The sequence below is a fragment of the Miscanthus floridulus genome, chromosome 1 (assembly GCF_019320115.1).
Source record: "Miscanthus floridulus cultivar M001 chromosome 1, ASM1932011v1, whole genome shotgun sequence".
Lineage (NCBI taxonomy): Eukaryota > Viridiplantae > Streptophyta > Magnoliopsida > Poales > Poaceae > Miscanthus > Miscanthus floridulus.
In genome coordinates this window covers 173,216,474-173,234,540 of record NC_089580.1, presented here as the reverse complement: position 1 = coordinate 173,234,540, position 18,067 = coordinate 173,216,474, and positions in this window count along the sequence as shown.

The following is an 18,067-nucleotide window of genomic DNA, read 5'->3' as shown; positions in this document are numbered from 1 at the left end:
TATACCAAGATATGATAGACATTATCCAGAGGTAATTTCGATCTCTCGCGCACAACTATTATTGAATAGACTTTGCCATAATTTATTAACGATCGTACATTATTGGTCGCACAGGGTTTGGAAAGAGTTTATTCGGCAACACCACAAGGATTGCAAGGCACCACTTAATGTAGTTGAAATACCAGTAAATAGTACTATATATACTTCCCCACGTGTTTAATTACTATATCGTACTTCAATTTACGTGTGAGATGATGAGAATAATCTTCTTCTCGTACATTGGTGTTTGCGGCAGGAACCAGGTAATAACTTGTGTGGATACTACGTTTGTGAATTTATCACTGCATACATAAGAAGAACTCCTGAAGATGTCCTCAGAGTACGTATATATCAATTTTTATTTATTTTTAAATGAATATATATATATATATATATGTATTAATACTTTTCCTTTTATTTCAAATGCAAGACTGAATGGTTGAAACGAAGGGTCATGCAAAAAGACCATCTGAAAGCAGTTCAAGAGTCAATAGCAGGATATCTTATAGAAAAAGTGCTAAATCCCAACGACGAGTTCTACTTTGATCTAAGGAACTAATGATGTAAATTAAATGTTTATTGATATCGTTATTTTCGAGAACAAGATTATGAAAGTGTTGTATATATACATATATATCTATAATATATATAGTTTCATACTTTATTCGAATATAATAATGCTTGAGATGAGAATTAGATGTAATTATATGCGTGCATGTATTTATATTAGCAGCGTAGAATACGTACATAAAAACATATTATATATTAAACAAATATGTGTAACTGAACTGAAAACAAATTAAACAAAAAAAAAGAAAAAGAAAAGGAACATTTAGTCCCGGTTGGGGTTACCAACCGGGACTAAATGGTGCGCCAGGTTTGCTCGGCTGGAGGGCCTTTAGTCCCGGTTGGTAACACCAACCGGTTGGTAACACCAACCGGGACTAAAGGTCCCTCTTTAGTCCCGGCTCGATGACCCGGGACTGAAGGTTCCACCTTTAGTCCCAGGATCGTTGTCCCGGCGCGGTAACCGGGACTAAAGGCCGTTACCGTCCGGAACAACAAGTCCATTCTGTAGTAGTGGATGCAACCACTGCGGATCCTCTCCTTGGTAGAGGAAGAACACTGTTACCTAGCATGCTCTATAAGGGCATGTTTGATTCTCTCCTTGGTGGAGCTGTCTAGCTCAGAGAGCACTCCTAGGCGTCTGATAGTCGCTTGGGGCCTAGATCATAGCCTGAGGCCAGAATGATAGGCGTCTGATATCGGTCGCTTGGGGCCTAGATCACAGCCTGAGGCCAGGACGACATGTCTGGCAGGGAGCTAACTGGGAGGCCGCGAACCAAATGGACCCTTATTTTGTGTTACCAAACATGTTCCTTGGTGGGGACCTACTTTCTCCATCAAAAGAAAATGTGCTTCTTGTTTTTTTTTCAAAAAAAATCAATCAGTTTAAGCTTTGATTAATTCTATAAAAATACTAATATTAATATTTATGTTAATAATCCTCGTAGTCAGGGCACGTGGAGTTGCATTTCTGTTTGTGAAGTGGTTGAAACTGCTGAGCGTATTTCATTACAGTGCATCGGATGTCATTTTTGGGATACATGATTGCCTTTGAACAATGAGAATTATAACTTGAACCTTTTCTTCTTTTGGTGTTTTGAAGTTTTAGTAGCAGGATGTATGTCACTTTTTAATTTTTTTTTATTTAAAGACATCGATGGGAGCCGTCTAATAAAATTATCTATAGATACACACTGGGCACTGGCAAACTATTATACCATTTGATACTTGAGAGCCACGCTGGCAGCTTAGGTTCTCTCCGGTGACTTGGCAGGCAAGCTACCGCACCGCTTCGTACCGAGCCTTGAAGAGGGTGGGTGGTGGCAGTCGGCTACAAAGCACCGCACCCGCGGCGCGCCGCCTAGGTTCCGCTTCCGCTTCATCCATCCAACCAGAAGGCAAGAGCTCGGGAGGGAGGGGTACGTTGCATTCAAGTTTTTCATGTTGCAAGTATTTCGTGTTTTAGAGGTACTTTGTTTAGAGTCCCCTGGGCGCCGTAGGAAGGTGCGCGGCGAGCCAGGGGCCGGCAGATGGGGCACGCGGCGCGCCTAGGTCCTGCGGACGGGGCATGCCCGTCCTCATGCCAGCTCTCAGGTCTCGTCCGCGCGGGGTGAGACGGACGGGGACGGGGTACGCGTGCATGGCGAGACGAGGCAGATGAGGAAGGACTGCAGCGATACGGTGGGAGTGTGGTGCGCTTCTGCTGGGCCGTTCGATGACGTCCGATGAAATCCTATCCCATTGGATGTCGAGGCACCAACAATTCCCCTTGGCTGGCGCGCTAGGTACCGGCCTGTGTTCGATGGGATGTAGAACGATCCATCGAACCAGAGTGACGACTCCACACACTAGCGTCCTGCGTCCAGCAAGATCGAGGAGATGCAGGTCTTGCTGAACACGCCGATGGAAACACCGTCATCTCCGAGGTCTTTTTTCCCCGCAAACTTAGTATTTTATTAAAAGAAAGAGAATTACATGACCTGACTATAAAAAAAACCCTCATAGCGTAGGTTACAGACCACCAACACAGTTAGGGCTGAAAACGAATTGGAATCATATGAAATCAGATTCATATCACTTTTTAACATATTTAAATTCGAATTCGAATACATATGTAGCTATTTTTAATACAAATATGAAACGGATGTCTCGCATTTAGATTTCTATCGAATATTTACTGAATTCAACTTAAAATGTATAATGTTAAATTCAACATACATTAATAGAATTTTACTCCTGAGTTCGTCGATGACCAAAGTGAAATGAAATCAAAGTACACTTCTAATAATCTCCAATATCGTAGTGAATTAAATTATAATGGATAATATTTAATAAAATGATAAGTCAAGTGAAGAAACCATGTGGTGAGCGCCGCCCTGGTCGTCAAAAAGGGAGGAGCCGGGACGCCACCTTAAGGTCCAACAACCCGTATACTTCATCGGGGAGGTACTCACCGACCCCAAGGTCTGGTACCCCCAGATGCAGAAGGTCCTATACGCCATGCTGATGGTGACCCGAAAGCTCCTGCACTACTTCACCGACCATGAAGTCATGGTCGTCACTTCATACCCGCGTCCACGCCACCTCGCCACGCCGGAGCCGCTGCTCGCCACCGTGGTGCTCGGCCTCGTCGTCACTGAAGCCCATGGCTCTGCGGCCACGCCACCGGCACCCGTTGTGCTGCCCACCACCTCTCAGCCACGGTCGCCAGCGCCGAGCTCAACCTCCACTGCGTCCATGAGTTCCTTCTCCAACTGCGGCATCCACCACGCCGACCTCGCCACGACGCATCCCCACCACCTCCTTCCATCGTGCCACGCACCACCAGCCGCACCACGGACTACCTCCATCGACCGACGCCCCTGCTCCCTTGTCACCACGACGTCGCGCCTAGCCTCGATGCCGTGCCACGCCCAACCACCATGCCATGCAGCGCCCCGACACCATGACGTCGCCCACTGCGCTACCGGAATGACCGCCGGAGCCGCTGCCGAAGCCGCGGCGCTGCCCGTGATGCCGTGCTCCTCGGCCGCCCGACGAGCGTCGTCCCGGGACCTGAGGCTGAGCCCGAGGACCCCGCGATGTCCACCTCGAGCCCCTGCTCCACGCCTCATCCTCGGCCGCGGCCATGCCAAGCCCGTCGGTGAGCACCCAAAGCCCAGGACCCCATCTTTTGCCCTCCCTACCGTTACTCGTGCTGAGCCCGGCCTTTGTGACGCTGTTCCTACTATCGCAGGGAGGAAGCGACCCCGCAACGCCACCATGCTAGAGGACGATAGCACCACCTGGCCATGTCCATCCTTGTGTCCGGCCTTCGAGCCGTGCAACTCTATGTGCAGGGAAGAAACTGGCCCCTTGCGGCATCTTTCGCGAACCATGGCCGAGCTCCGTCCAACAGCCACCACCGAGCCCCTCTTTCCAACCCCAACTTTGCTTACCGGCCATGGCGTTCCAACCATGGGACGCATAGACTGAGGCCACCTCCGGCCTTTGGACACAAGCACATACACATGTGACTAACCTAAGCCAAATCGAACCGTCGGAGTTCCAAGAACGCCGGTGTGGTTGACGACTACCATTGAAGCATTCTCTAAAGCCATGCCTCGTCCACCGTAAACCATGCCCGAATGAGTCAAGCCTTGATCGCCATCTCTGACGTTGCGACAGAGCTCTACCGCTCCTAGACACGCCCGCACTCACTGGCACGAGACCGGACTTAGCCAAACAGATCCACGGCATAGGAGACGTCGGAAAGGACTTGTCGCCTATAAAACCCGTCGTGGCCAAGCCATACCGCAGTGAAGAGTTATCATGACCTCATCGTGAGCCCCAAAATTGTAATTGGACCACGTGGTATTGATCACCGCATCATGGACTGTAGGATTCCCTTTTTGGTTGCTCTGACGGTTCCGTGGAACCCTGTGCCCGTGTTTCACCACTGTTCCGGCTACCTCAAGTCACGAAAACATGCCATTGAGATCTACCGGGATCCGCACTAAAGGCCTTTTGGAGTAGTCACATTGCACAACCCATGGACAAAGCCCTGGTATGCACCTCATGACCTAGCACCGTGCCGTCGTGGTATTGAGTCCGTTACTGACATTCCGGCTGCCTCATTAAACAAGGGTGAACTGTTGAGAAACCGTGTAATCCATAGCATCGTACTGATGACAAGTGGAGTCTTCCGACGTCTCGGCCGCCTTGCCTTGCAAGTGCGTGCCATTGAGGAGATATCATGACCCCGTCTACTACGAGCCGTACCCTCTGGACCATGAACCCTAGTTGTATGTCTTATCGAGACCATGGAAAGCCCCATCTCGCATCTTTCCGTTTACGCATATCTACCTAGTTGGGCCCTATTCTTACGACCTATCTGTCCATGACTATCTTACAGGAATTCATCTATCACCTAGCTATGGAATGTGCTACTCCACAGTCGTGTCGAGTTGTTGCGTCTTTCGGTCATGTTTGGTTTTTATCGCTGGTTGTTGGTGTTGTTGCCGATGTGCCGAGCCTTCGAGCTGGCTGAGGGATAGTACCTCGTTCGGACGTTACGATCGCAGGATCCATCTCGCCATGACCGTGATGCCGAGTGTAACTCGACCCCTCACTTTTTAGCTGACTTCATAGTACCACGAGTGTTAGCTCCTGTCTTTGGCCCTAGAACATGGTCGTGATGGATTCGATGTCGATGCTAACATCGATGCGGATATCACCCGCACGCTTTGAGCCCTCCATGACCAAGTCCTATGGGAGATGACCTAGGAGATAACAATCATGGAACGATAGATGCCAACTCATTGGTGTAGCTTGTGGCCGCGAGTTCGCCTCGCCATGACCATGGAGCTACGCCACTCTTTTGCTTTTACTTGCCTCTTCATGCTCAAACCCCCGTATGCTTGTACCTGGTATGACCATCGCATTTCTTTGATTCCCGCGGTGACAACTGCACCGCTATGAATTAGAGAGAAGCCTTAGTGCCAATGCACCTAAGTCGGGTACCTACGAGTGGTTTGCGCACTTGGTGTTTGTCGCTTCCTTCCAATGCCCCATCTTTCATCGTGGCACGAGTGTTGGAAGAAGTAGACATTGTCCCTTGTTGTGCTTGCTCTTGTTGCACCATTAGCCCGCTCTGTTCGATTCCGTCTTGCCCATGACGATTGGATCAAAGACCGGACTATTCCCTTTGGGTTAGCGAAGCTATGGTCTAAGTCGTACCTCGGACCCGTGCATATCGACCCGATCGACCGTCTAAAACCATCTTTCCCGAAGATGTGTCTGAGAACATAACATGGATGTGCCTAGCTAACCCCCACATCTCTTACCGTGTTGAGCGACCCTCTTCTCGGCTCCCGACGTTATTGTGTCATGTGGATCGAGGGGGAACACGTTGATGTCCAATCTCTTTGCGCTACCGCATTCTACCATAGCGGGCGAGCCGAAGTACGTTGGAGCCAAGTCACAATAGTGTTAATCGTACTTGTTTGCTACTCGTGTCCAATTGTGACTTGCAGGATAAGGCTATAAGAGCCGAACCCCGTCATTCTTCTTTCTTGGGGCCCAACTTCCAATCCCCGTCAATTCAATGACACCAGATTGAAAGATCGTGAGCTGTGGTGTTTGCTCTGGATAAGCTCTGGCTTAAACCGTTTATCGTAAAGCCATACTAGCTTGGCCATGACTTAAGCTTGTGCTCAGCATACCACCACTCATGTTTCTTTGGCCCGAGGGAATCGAACAACCGCCGAGAGGGCCAAGCCGTGTATCTTTTATTGTCTCATTAGTGTTATTGGATCTTCCTGTGCCTTGTCGTCTTTTTAGGTGTCGAGTGTTCTCTTGCCTTGTGTGACGCTTAGCGGAGTAGCTGGCGATCGGACCAAGAGAACATGGATGACGACAAGGACTGCGGAATGGAGTTGACATAGGAGGAGGTGACCCCGCTAATGGAACACCAACAAATGGAGAATTGTACCACTACTACCTCTACATCACAGGTGTCATGGCAGCACCCTCTTTTAGAGAATCCTATTAGACATTGCATAATATCTAGAACTGCTAGCGCTTTATAATTATTCCTTTGATAGTACTTTGATGCATGCTACTACCTAAACCATTATTACCCTGATGCAACCCACTCTACTACGTCACCCTGCTTTGCGCATTCGCTCACTTATATATGCTTACTTGCCTGCTTGCTTGCATATTACACCACTATACTTATTATTAACTCCACTTCACATTATATCGGGGATGTGATGCTGGTGGTGAACCCCCTAGGAAGGGTTTGGCTATGGGTGCTGGACTTGGTGGTGTGTGAGCGTGCTGCGTGTGTCTTGGGTGCGTGGAGAGTGAGGGTTGTGTCGACTGAGCTAGAATAACGATGAGCCTGGGGCGAGTCTTGCCATGTGGTGCTACCTGGGCACTTGGATATGGAATACCTGTGGTGGGTAAATGGTAATTGGAGGTGGCCTTGGGTGTGAACCTCGGAGAGGTGGAGCCTAGGGTTGAGGTGCTGTGGTGGCACGTAAAATGGAAAGCCTGATGAAGACGTTCTGGCTTGGTCAATCCCTAAGGACTTACTAGTACTCAGACTCACCGGGAATCCTTTACATCCCACTCGCCCTATATGGTGCGGGACGGTCGGACTACTTGGTAGAACAATGCCACTACTGCTAGGCGAACGTGTGCAAGGAGGTATGGGGCGTGCGGTTTTTCCCCCACACCCTTCCGAGACTTTAGGAGGCCTTGTGGACCTGGCTCTTAACATCCGGAGGGCCCTGGTTCTGTCTACGACTCACAGTATCAGCATCCCAGACTAGACTTGGGATGTTCTAGGGCTGAGAGGTAGGGTGGCATCGTTCTAGGCTAGCAAGCGGCCGGAATCTGCCTAGACAGGGCACCGTCGAAGATGGCTATCTTGTGGGAATGTAAAACCTCTGCAGAGGGTTTGGTTGATCGATCGATACATATGTCGACCTGTCAGCTATGGACCTTTCCTGGGTTTTGCTTAAACTAGATAGGAGATGAGTCCTTCTTTCCTCCCTCCAGGGTTGGGGTATTTTCTGGTCGTGAGACTTGGGGGCTGCGGGCCGTTGAGACAAGGCCGAGAGGGAGTTGGCCTGTCGACCTGAGTGTGTGAGATGAGATATGGTGTGGTGGTGAATGTGTTAAAAATTGGATGTTATTATTATATTACTAAAGTTATTTACTTCTCATGCGCTAAGAATGCAAACCACAGCCAAATATTAGGATCGCCAGATCCCTTGTTTATCTTTTCCACTAAAGCTCATCGGTGCTAACCATGGCCTGCACACATCTGGCGGTGTGCAGATTTCCTACTTCTCAGAGATGCTGACATTAGAAGGATTAGGAGGTCTCGTGCCTACGCTCAAGTTTGGTTCGGAGATGGAATCTATGCTGCACTACGCCAACTCTGATGATGACCCATGAAGGAGGAGCCTTCACTCGATAGTCTTCCGCTAGATTAACTCTGTAATAGGTGTGTTCCCCAGTGATGTAATATCTTGTATTCTTGTAATCTTACGATATATGACTGTGACATCGACTGAAATATGATAATATGAAGGAATCAGTTCTTGGTTTTATCATATTAAAATTCATTCTGTGGATTTTCCCTTCAAGAAAAATTGAGGATGTTTCAGGGGCTCCCCCATGAACTTAACAATTACATTTGCTGACTACTTCTACTCCAAATGCTACTATGGCCGCTCGACGGCATCGGCTAATGCCAAAAGTGAGGGCACGACACATGCCACCGGACATAACCATCACCGCAAGGGCCCCACCTGGTTCCGCTCCCTCGACTTTGGCGAGCGCAATGGGTTCCTCAAGGGCGTCGCACCCATAGATGCTCCATAGAAGAGCATGGAGCTCCTGACCTTCTCATGCAGTCAAGGTAGCTCCTAGACAGGGACGCTGCCCGCCGAAGTATGACCGCCGTGGCCGGAGGTTGTCTCATCAAACTTTATGAACTGACCAACCTAAGCAGCTACAAGGGAGAAACCCCCACCAGCGCAGTTCAGAGCATCTTCCTCTCCGACAAGGCTCGCCTAGAGAAGATTCACCAGAAGGAGTCCATGTGCGGCTCCATCCCGACGAAAGGCTCACAGACGGTGACAAAGCTAGTGACGTGCCCTCTGGCGCGCCACCTCCTTTGATGAAAGCAGCCCCTTCTCGACGAAGGCGACCAACACCACCTCCTTCGACGAAAGCAGCCCCTTCTCGATGAAGGCAGCCAGCACCACCTCATCTACTAAAAGCTCTACTTTGGTTTTGGTGAATTAATGAAACCCTAAGTGCTAACCTAGTTTGTCAAGTGATCATGACACAGGTAGCACATTCCAAGTGGCGAAGCAAATGAAGATCATGACATGATGATAGTGATGCCATGGTGATGATCAAGTGCTTGACTTGAAAAGAAGAAAGAGAAAAACAAAAGGCTCAAGGCAAATGTATAAATTGTAGGAGCCATTTTGTTTTGGTGATCAAGACACTTACAGAGTGTGATCACATTTAGGATCGATAGCCGTACTATTAAGAGGGGTGAAACTCATATCGGAATGCGGTTATCAAAGTGCCACTAGATGTTCTAACTCATTGCATAAGCATTTAGGATCTAGTGGAGTGCTAACACCCTTGAAAATGTTTGTGAAAATGTGCTAACACATGTGCACAAGGTGATACACTTGGTGGTTGGCACATTTGAGCAAAGGTAAGGAACTTCACTGGTAGAGTGTCCACCCGTAGAGTGCAGACAGTTCGACAGTGCCACCGGTGCCCTAGACAGAAAAGATGAAGGTCACTATAAGTGACCGGACACTGGTCTCGGTTGGACCGGCGCGTCCGGTCAGTGGCAGCAGAGGGCGCGTAGCGTCGGTCTCTGACCGGACATTGGGTCACAAACTATCTAGACACTGGCTATGTCCGGTCAAGCATGACCGGACGCGTCCGATCGTGAAAAGTCATCTCTAGATGCTTACTGGAAACGACCGGACGCTGGGGTTCAGTGTTCGGTCACTTTGAGCTGCTGCGTCCGGTCGTCACTTGACCGTTGAGATCGGGCGATCAACATTTGTAGAGAGGGGACATGTGGCACGCATCGCGTGACCGGACGCTGAGGTCCAGCGTCCGGTCAATATGATCGGATCGTCCGGTCACCCCGTGTTGTGCCCAGTGAAGGGGTACAACGGCTCTATTTCATGGGGGCTTCTATTTAAGCCCCATGGCCGGCTCAAGCTCACCCTCTTGGCCATTTGTATTGACATAGCAACCTTGTGAGCTTAGCCAAAGCCCTCCCACTCATCTCCATGATTGATTCATCATCTTTGGGAGATTGGGAGAGAATCCAAGTGCATTGCTTAAGTGTTTACATCTAGAGGCACTTGGTGTTCATGTTTCGCTGTGGGATTTGCTTGTTACTCTTGGTGGTTGCCGCCACCTAGATGGCTTAGAGCAGTGAGGATCATCGAGCGGAGGTTGGTGATTGTCTCCGGCTCTGATCATGGTGATTGTGAGGGATTCTTGACCTTTCCCCGGCAGAGAGCTAAAAGGTACTCTAGTGGATTGCTCGTGGCTTGTGTGATCCTCATCTTGTGTTGGTTGTGCGGCACCCTATTAAGGGTTTGGCGTGTGATGCCAATTAGCGCGTGAACCTCCAAGTGAGTGAATCACCACAACGAGGAGTAGCTTGCCGGTAAGCAAGTGAACCTCGGTAAAAAATCATTGTGTTCATCATTTGATTCTGAGGTGATTGGTTTTCATTGGTATTCATCTTTGTGATTGATTGGTTCACTCCTCGACATGGCGGTATAATTATCTTGCTCTCACTCTTTACATTATCGCAAACTAGTTGCCAAGCTCTTTAGTGTAGCTAGTTGTGAGAGCTTGTTAGTTTGGTTAGTGTGGCTCTTTAGTTAGCTTTTGAGAGCCCACTAAGTTAGTGTAGTGTCATAGCTATAGTGTGGATAGAAACTATATAAACTAGAATTGTGGTAGGTGGCTTGCTATTTTAGTAGGCTAGCGCAACACTTGCTTCGCCTCATAATTATCTAACCGATTTGTTAAGTATTGTTGTAGAATTTTTTAATAGGCTATTCAACCCCCTCTAGCCATTAGGACCTTTCATCTACGCTGAATGACCTCTAGCTCGACATTGCGCTCTGAAATCACGAACGGGTCTGTGAGTTCTCCTTTCCCTCTGCCTTCCCCTATTTAAGGAGGAGATGCAACAGTTGAAGAAGGGCAAGGGATTAGGGCAAAAAACCCTCTCCCTTCCCCTATTCAATGCGGATGGGAAACAACGAGACGTGCCCTGACCGATGGGACGTGCCCTGCCCGATGGAACGACGCCTAGTCAGACGGGACGTGGCCTGGGTATGACCCACCACTACCGCATGTCGGGCGCAAGAAACAAAGCACCACCATGCGCAGGCGGCCCTCCACCTTCCGAGGCAAGACTTGGAAAGGCCCAACTATGGAATCTTCGCCTAGGAAAGACCATCGAGCTTCCTGAGTCAATCGGATGGCTCAGGCAAACACCGAGAGACAGGTAAGGAGCAGAGGGACGCCCCATGTGGGCCATGCTGACTCTGTCATGAACGACGAGCGCGGATCCCGGTCGGATATTTCTGATTGGAGCTCGTCAAACCCCATCACTCTAGTCATCAAGGTAACATTATCAACCCCCACTATTTCTTTATATAATCATTCATTCATCAATACATGCATTCATTCATTCCATACGTCCGAGGCATCGCATGTGTAGTTAAATGCATCATAATGCTCCATGTTGCGTCATGAAGCGGCAGTTGCCTCATTCAACATGAGCAACAACCGACCGGGGTTCAAAGGCCGGCCCACAAAGGGCTCGAGGCCACTCCACGTCTAATAGAGTCAGGGGAGAAAACGTAGATGAGCCCCAAGCGGCCCTTGCCCAGTCTACCCCAAAGCAGATAGGGTTATCTCAACTTTCTTGTTCGATCCTAACCTCTCACCAAACCCACAGAATCTCCATCGACGGGAGGCCAGCGAGACACCTAGCTCGGTCTCCAGAACGACCCAGGCATCTGCCGGGTTGTAGGTTAAGGAGGAGTGGAGTGCCACATGAGTGCTATGCCAATGCCATCACGAACGATGGACCCAAACTTCACTCGAGCGTACCCGCTAGCGAGCTCACCGAGCGCGTCACTCGAGCCATCGAGGCAAGCGACGTTAGCTCAGCCCCTCTGGTTGCGAGAACCCGCGAATGGGGTAACACACAAAACTCAACCGACCCCTACCAAACCCAACGGGGCTTAGGGGCTCAAGACACCTAAAGTGCCTTAGCCACGCCCGATGCTAGGATCCACGAGCTCCGTCTCGCCCGATCCCTACACTGCCTCGGCTGCGCCCGATGCTAGGATCTGCAAGCTCTGTCTCGCCCAATCCCTACACTACCTTGGCTGTGCCCGACGCTAGGATCCACGAGCTATGTCTCGCCCGATCCCTAAACTGCCTCGGCTGCGTTTGACGCCTAGATCTGCAAGCTCTGTCTCACCTGATCCCTAAACTATCTCGGCTACGCCCGACGCCAGGATCCACGACTTCGTCTCACTCGATCCCTAGATTACCTCGACCATGCCCGACGCCAGGATCTACGACTTTGTCTCACTTGATCCCTAGACTGCCTCGGCCACGCCCGACGCCAGGATCCATGAGCTTCATCTCGCCTGATCCCTAAACTACCTTGGCTGCGCCCGATGCTAGGATCTGCGACTCCATCTCGCCCGATCCCTACACTGCCTTGGCTACGTCCAACACCGAGATCAGCGACTCCATGTCGCCCGATCCCTACACTGCATCATCTACGCCCGACATTGGGATCCATGACTCCGTCTCGCCCAATCCCTAGACTACCTTGGCCGCGCCCGACACCAGGATCCGTGAGCTTCGTCTCGCCCGATCCTTATACTGCCTCGGTTGCGCCCGACACTAGGATCTGTGACTCTGTCTTGCCCGATCCCTACACTACCTTAGCTACGCCCGATGCCGGGATCCACGACTCCATCTCACCTGATCCCTAGCTTGCCTCGGCCACACCCGACGCCAGGATCCGCGAGCTCCGTTTCGCCTGATCCCTAAACTGCCTCGGCTGCGCCGAATGCTAGGATCCACGAGCCCCATCTCGCCCGATCCCTAAACTACCTTGGCTGCGCCCGACGCTAGGATCCGTGACTCCATCCCACCCAATCCCTAAACTATCTCAGCTATGCCCGATGCTAGGATCCATGACTCTGTCTTGCCCTATCCCTAAATTGCCTCAGCGGCGTCCGATGCCAAGATCCGTGACTCCATCTCGCCCGATCCCTAAACTGCCTCGGCCATGCCCAACGCTAGGATCTACAAGCTCCATCTTGCCTGATCCCTAGACTACCTCGGTGACGCCCAATGATAGGATCCACGACTCTGTCTTGCCCGATCCCTAAAACAGGCCCGCTGACAAAACCCCCTAAGCGATTATGCCCGAATTGACCGGGGACTCAGGGGCTACACCTGTGGGTGCGCTCGCGCGCACCCGCTGATGAAACAAAACTTTCCCCGCTGGCAACACGAAACCCCCCTAGACGATTCTACTCGAATCGCCCGGGGGCTCGGGGGCTACATCCACGGGTGCGCTCGCGCGCACCCGTTATCAGGACAAAAATCTCCTAGACGATTCTACCCGAATCGCCCGGGGGCTCGGGGGCTCGGGGGCTCCTGTCGGGTTCACAAACCCAGGCTCCCTTATGTACCGGCTTCCCAACAAAGGCTCAGCCCAGCAGACAACATTGCGAACGACGCGCAACTCCTGGGCTGGCCAAAATACCTAAACAATAGGCCAGAAGGGCAATCCAATCTCCGACCGGAAGGCCTAGGCAAGGAGGAACGGCGCCCGCTTTCGACTTCAGCCCGCCTCTCTGACCGAAAGATCTAAAGGAGAAACAACGCTCGCTTCTGACTCCGACCCACCTCCAGATGGCCTCTCCAACCGAAAGGCCTAGCCAAAACACCACTCTCAAACTCTGACCCATGTCTCCGATCGGGGATGCGTCGAACCCCTGCTTTACAACCGTTCTCCGACTGGCGCAATCAGAGCCGACTGGGACCAATCGACTAGGGACGCCCGCTCGGTGAGGACCAGAAAATGGACAGAGAAAGTAAGGCAGGGCACTCAAGTCAATCGTAATACCAAAGATCATACCCTGTACACCTGCAGGACAGTACCCTGCAACCTTCCTGGCATGACAGAACCCAAGCAGTGTTGTGGGCGCTGACATTTTTCCCTACAGTGTTGTGGGCGCCATCAACTCCCATACCAGTCTACCAGACAAAACACGGTAAGGCTCCCCCCACATACCTCTAGGCATCAACAGTGTTGCGGGCGCCTGCATTTACCATACCAGGCGAACATGGTAAAACCCCCTACATGCCTTTGGGCATCAATAATATGGCAGGCACCGATGCCTGCCATACCAAAAGAAGACGATGACGCAACCTCCTACATGCATCTAATATGAATAGTGTTATGGGCACCTACAATCATCTTGTACCCAACGACGTAGACAACAAGGCTTAGCATACGTACCCTCTCCCTCTCTCACTTGTAAGGCCATCCCCTTCGTCTATAAAAAGGGATGCGCTCTCTCCCAAAAAATGGCGATCGATCAGTTTACTCACACACCACAACAAGAACCACTAGGTTCAAACCTCGAGCACATGTTCTAACACTTAGCACATAGCGGAGCTCCTGTCACTCTCGGCCCTTCAGACCAGAGTCCAACTAGACCTCTTGCACCCCCCATCTTTCTCCCTTCCGTTTGTAACCCCACAACAAACTTTGAGCACCTGGGCTCAGGAATAAAGTCACCGACTCAAACTGGACGTTGGGCACGTTGCCTGAACCAGTATAAACCCTGTGTCATTGAGTGCTAGGCCATATCTGATCACAACGTATGGCAAAACTATAAATATTTACATGTTGGTCACTTTCTGCACCGACACAACTAATTGCTTCTATGTTACACTAGAGAGCTACTCTACTAGCTAGACTACCTCTACACAAGATATCACTAGAAATGTAAATACAAGAGAGGTAGAGGGGTTGATACCGAGCCGGGCAAGTGAAAAATAAATCACAATGAATACCAATTGACACAATGATTTTTCTCTGAGGTTCACTTGCTTGTCGGCAAACTAGTCCTCGTTGTGGCGATTCGCCCACTTGGAGGTTCACGCGCTAATAGGCATCACACGCCTAACCCGCAACCGGGTGCCGCACAACCAACATAAGATGGGGATTCACAAGCCACGAGCAATACACTAGAGTTGCCTTTCATAATCTGCCATGGGAAAGGCACAAGAACCCCTCACAATCCACCGATCGGAGCCGGAGATAATCATCTTCCTCCGCTTAACTATCCAAGCTGCACCAAGTCGTCTAGGTGGTGACAACCACCAAGAGTAACAAGCGAAATCAGCAGCAAAACATAATCACCCTGTGTCCGATCCTCTCTAGTCTTGCTCTAGTGCGCCACGTCATGCTGACCGGACTTAGACATAGTGTTCCGCCATAGTTCTGTGCTCTCCTTTAACCGGGTCCGGTCATCTCGGCCAATGCAGCCGAGCTTGGGGCCGAACATCGAACGCATCCGATCACCCTAGTGACTAGCTTTTCAACTCCTTTCACTTCACCCTTGCTTCTATATTGCCAACCACAGAGTGTCTCAACATAGCGCATGTCTGTTAGCATTTTCACAAAGCATTTCCAAGGGTGTTAGCACTCACTAGAATCTAAATGCATATGCAATGAGTTAGAACATCTAGTGGCACTTTGATAACTGCATTTCACGACGAGTTTTACCCCTCTTAATAGTACGGCTATCTATCCTAAACCCACTCACACCCACTTGGTGTCTTGAGTGGCAAAACAAAATGCTCCTATCAAATATACCTTTGCCTTGAGCCATATTATTTTTCTCTTTCTTCTTTTCCCATGTTTGAGCACTTGATCATCACCATGGCCATCACCACCATCATGATCATCATCCATTTGCTCCAATGCTTGGTGTGTACCAACCTATCTCATATTCACTTAGAGTCAAAGGTTAATACCTAGGGTTTCATCAATTATTCAAAACCAAACTAGAGCTTTCACATGTGCACTCAGTAAGTGGCAGGTCAAAATTTGCATCATCTTTCCAGGACTCCAACAGGAAACCTTAACTTATGACTCGGGACGAGATTAGCGCACGAACATCTAGAACACGGCGTTCGTCTGGACGCAGCTCCTACACCCACGCCTGACGCACGCAACTCTCTTCGCCCCGTGCCAAATCCCGCTGCGAAGGCAATGTTCGTCCGGACGGAGCTCCACGCCTGCACCCGACGCCTGCCCGCATCACATCCTGCTCCCCGAGCTCGCCCGCATCGCACGTCATCATCTGGAACTACGCCCTCACGCCCGCACGTGAACCATGGCAGTGTCCAGGCAGCAGCATTAGGCCTGTTGCGCCCATCACACGCTCGCACGTGAACCACGGCGGAGTCCATGCAAAAGCGCCAAGCGGTTATAGCCCGCCAACCACCCGCATACATTGCAACATGTGCAACATCCAATCTACTTTTGAAACATAAAGATAAAACATTTGCAACATACAACTAAAACTGATGAAACATTTAAAATATGCTCTTGAAACATGCGTGTATAGCTATATAGCAACATATGCAACATCCAGATCCACTTTTGCAACATAAGTATGAAACATCTAAAACACATGAAAACAAACAGTTGAAACATGTGTGCAGCTGTAGCAAACATATGCAACATCCAGATGAAAACACTTGAAACAGGCGTCTGAAACAACTGAAACTCTTTGAACATAGGCTTGAAACATGCGTATGTTGTCATTGCAACATATGAAACATCCCAGATCTACTTTTGCAACATCCAATGAAACACTTGAAACATAAGTCTGAAACGTCTGAAACACAGCGGCGGCGGCGGCCACAGCCTACCTGGTGAGAAACTCCGGTAGCCAACGAGCTCGGGTTAGGGGGACGTTGAGAGCAACGGTCCAGCGTGCACCCCAGGCGCAGCGCGCAGGCCTTCCCTTCCTGTCGATGGGCACGCTGGATGGGGGTGCAGGCCTCCCCTGCCTCTCCTTCTGCGATGGGCGAGGTGGATGGGGGCATGGCGCGGGGCGTAGAGCAGCGCAGGATGTCGTTGGGCGTGGCGGCGTTGAGGAAGACGGGCACGCGGGGCGCAGAGCAGTGTGGGATGTGGCCGGGCATGGCGGCGTTGAGGAAGGCGGGCGGGAGCGCGACGGAGCGCTGTCGCGGAGCACAGTCACATACTCACGACGCTGCGGCGATATTTTCTTTAAGAAATTATGGTGCCGGAAAGGAAACGGATAAGAAAGTCTCGTGGACATCGTGGCCCACCAACAGGGCCGTCCGTTCGAACGGACATCCAAGACAGAGCATTACCGCTTATGATTTCAATATGTGAGGTGGTGCCTGCGATATGTGGTTATTAACACGAGACAACTCCCATCAAATAGCAGTAAGGCCACCCAACTGGCGCCAAGGAAAGATGCTGCAGCTGTAATCACATCCGGTGCTGACGTGCACTGCACTGCTATAAAAGATTACGCTTTATTATTACATAGGAAAACAAAGGACAATGCTTTGGTGTTTGGTAGACCACTCTTGAGCATCAGGTCACTGCTGCCCGATTCCTTGATTGTTGATTGATTTATCCCTCCTTCATTAGCTCTCCGTCTTCTATTTTATTTTCCTCGCAACTTTGCTTTCCCTCTGCCAGCTCATCACTCCTCTGCGCTGCTACAACCAGCCCATCACCAGCTCGGAGACTCCTTCCCGGCGTCAATCTTGTATTGAGCAGCGTTGGCAGCAGCAGAGAAACAAGTTGTGTCTTCAGTCTTCAGCTTCTGCACTTCACTTGGGTAGTTGGGTGAGGAACACATGCATGCATATATGTAACTAGCTAGCGCTGGCCGCAGCATCATTGTTGATCATGGTTTTGCTGTTCCTATATGATGCGTGCAGCTTCTTCAAATAAAGATCTGCCGGCGGCTGGACTGGCGCCAGTGCCACGCTAGCTCAAGGACGTCGTCGGCGCGGCGGAGGTGACAAGATCACAAGAATGGAGGTCGCCGTCAGCCCCGCGCGTTGGATAGTGGGCAAGGCGCTGGCCCCTGTGGAGGGTACGACCCCGGATACCCACGGCAGACCACATGGGAGCTCCTGTGGTGGCATGCGCGCATTCTTCTGTTGGAGACGTGCTGGTCATTGTATGTTTGACCGGCGCAGAGAGCCGAGGCTAGGTAGATGCGACGGCGCGGGTGCGCTGATTCCGAGGCTACAGGAGCTTGGCCCTGTGCATGACGTGGGGGCTCCTGCAGCT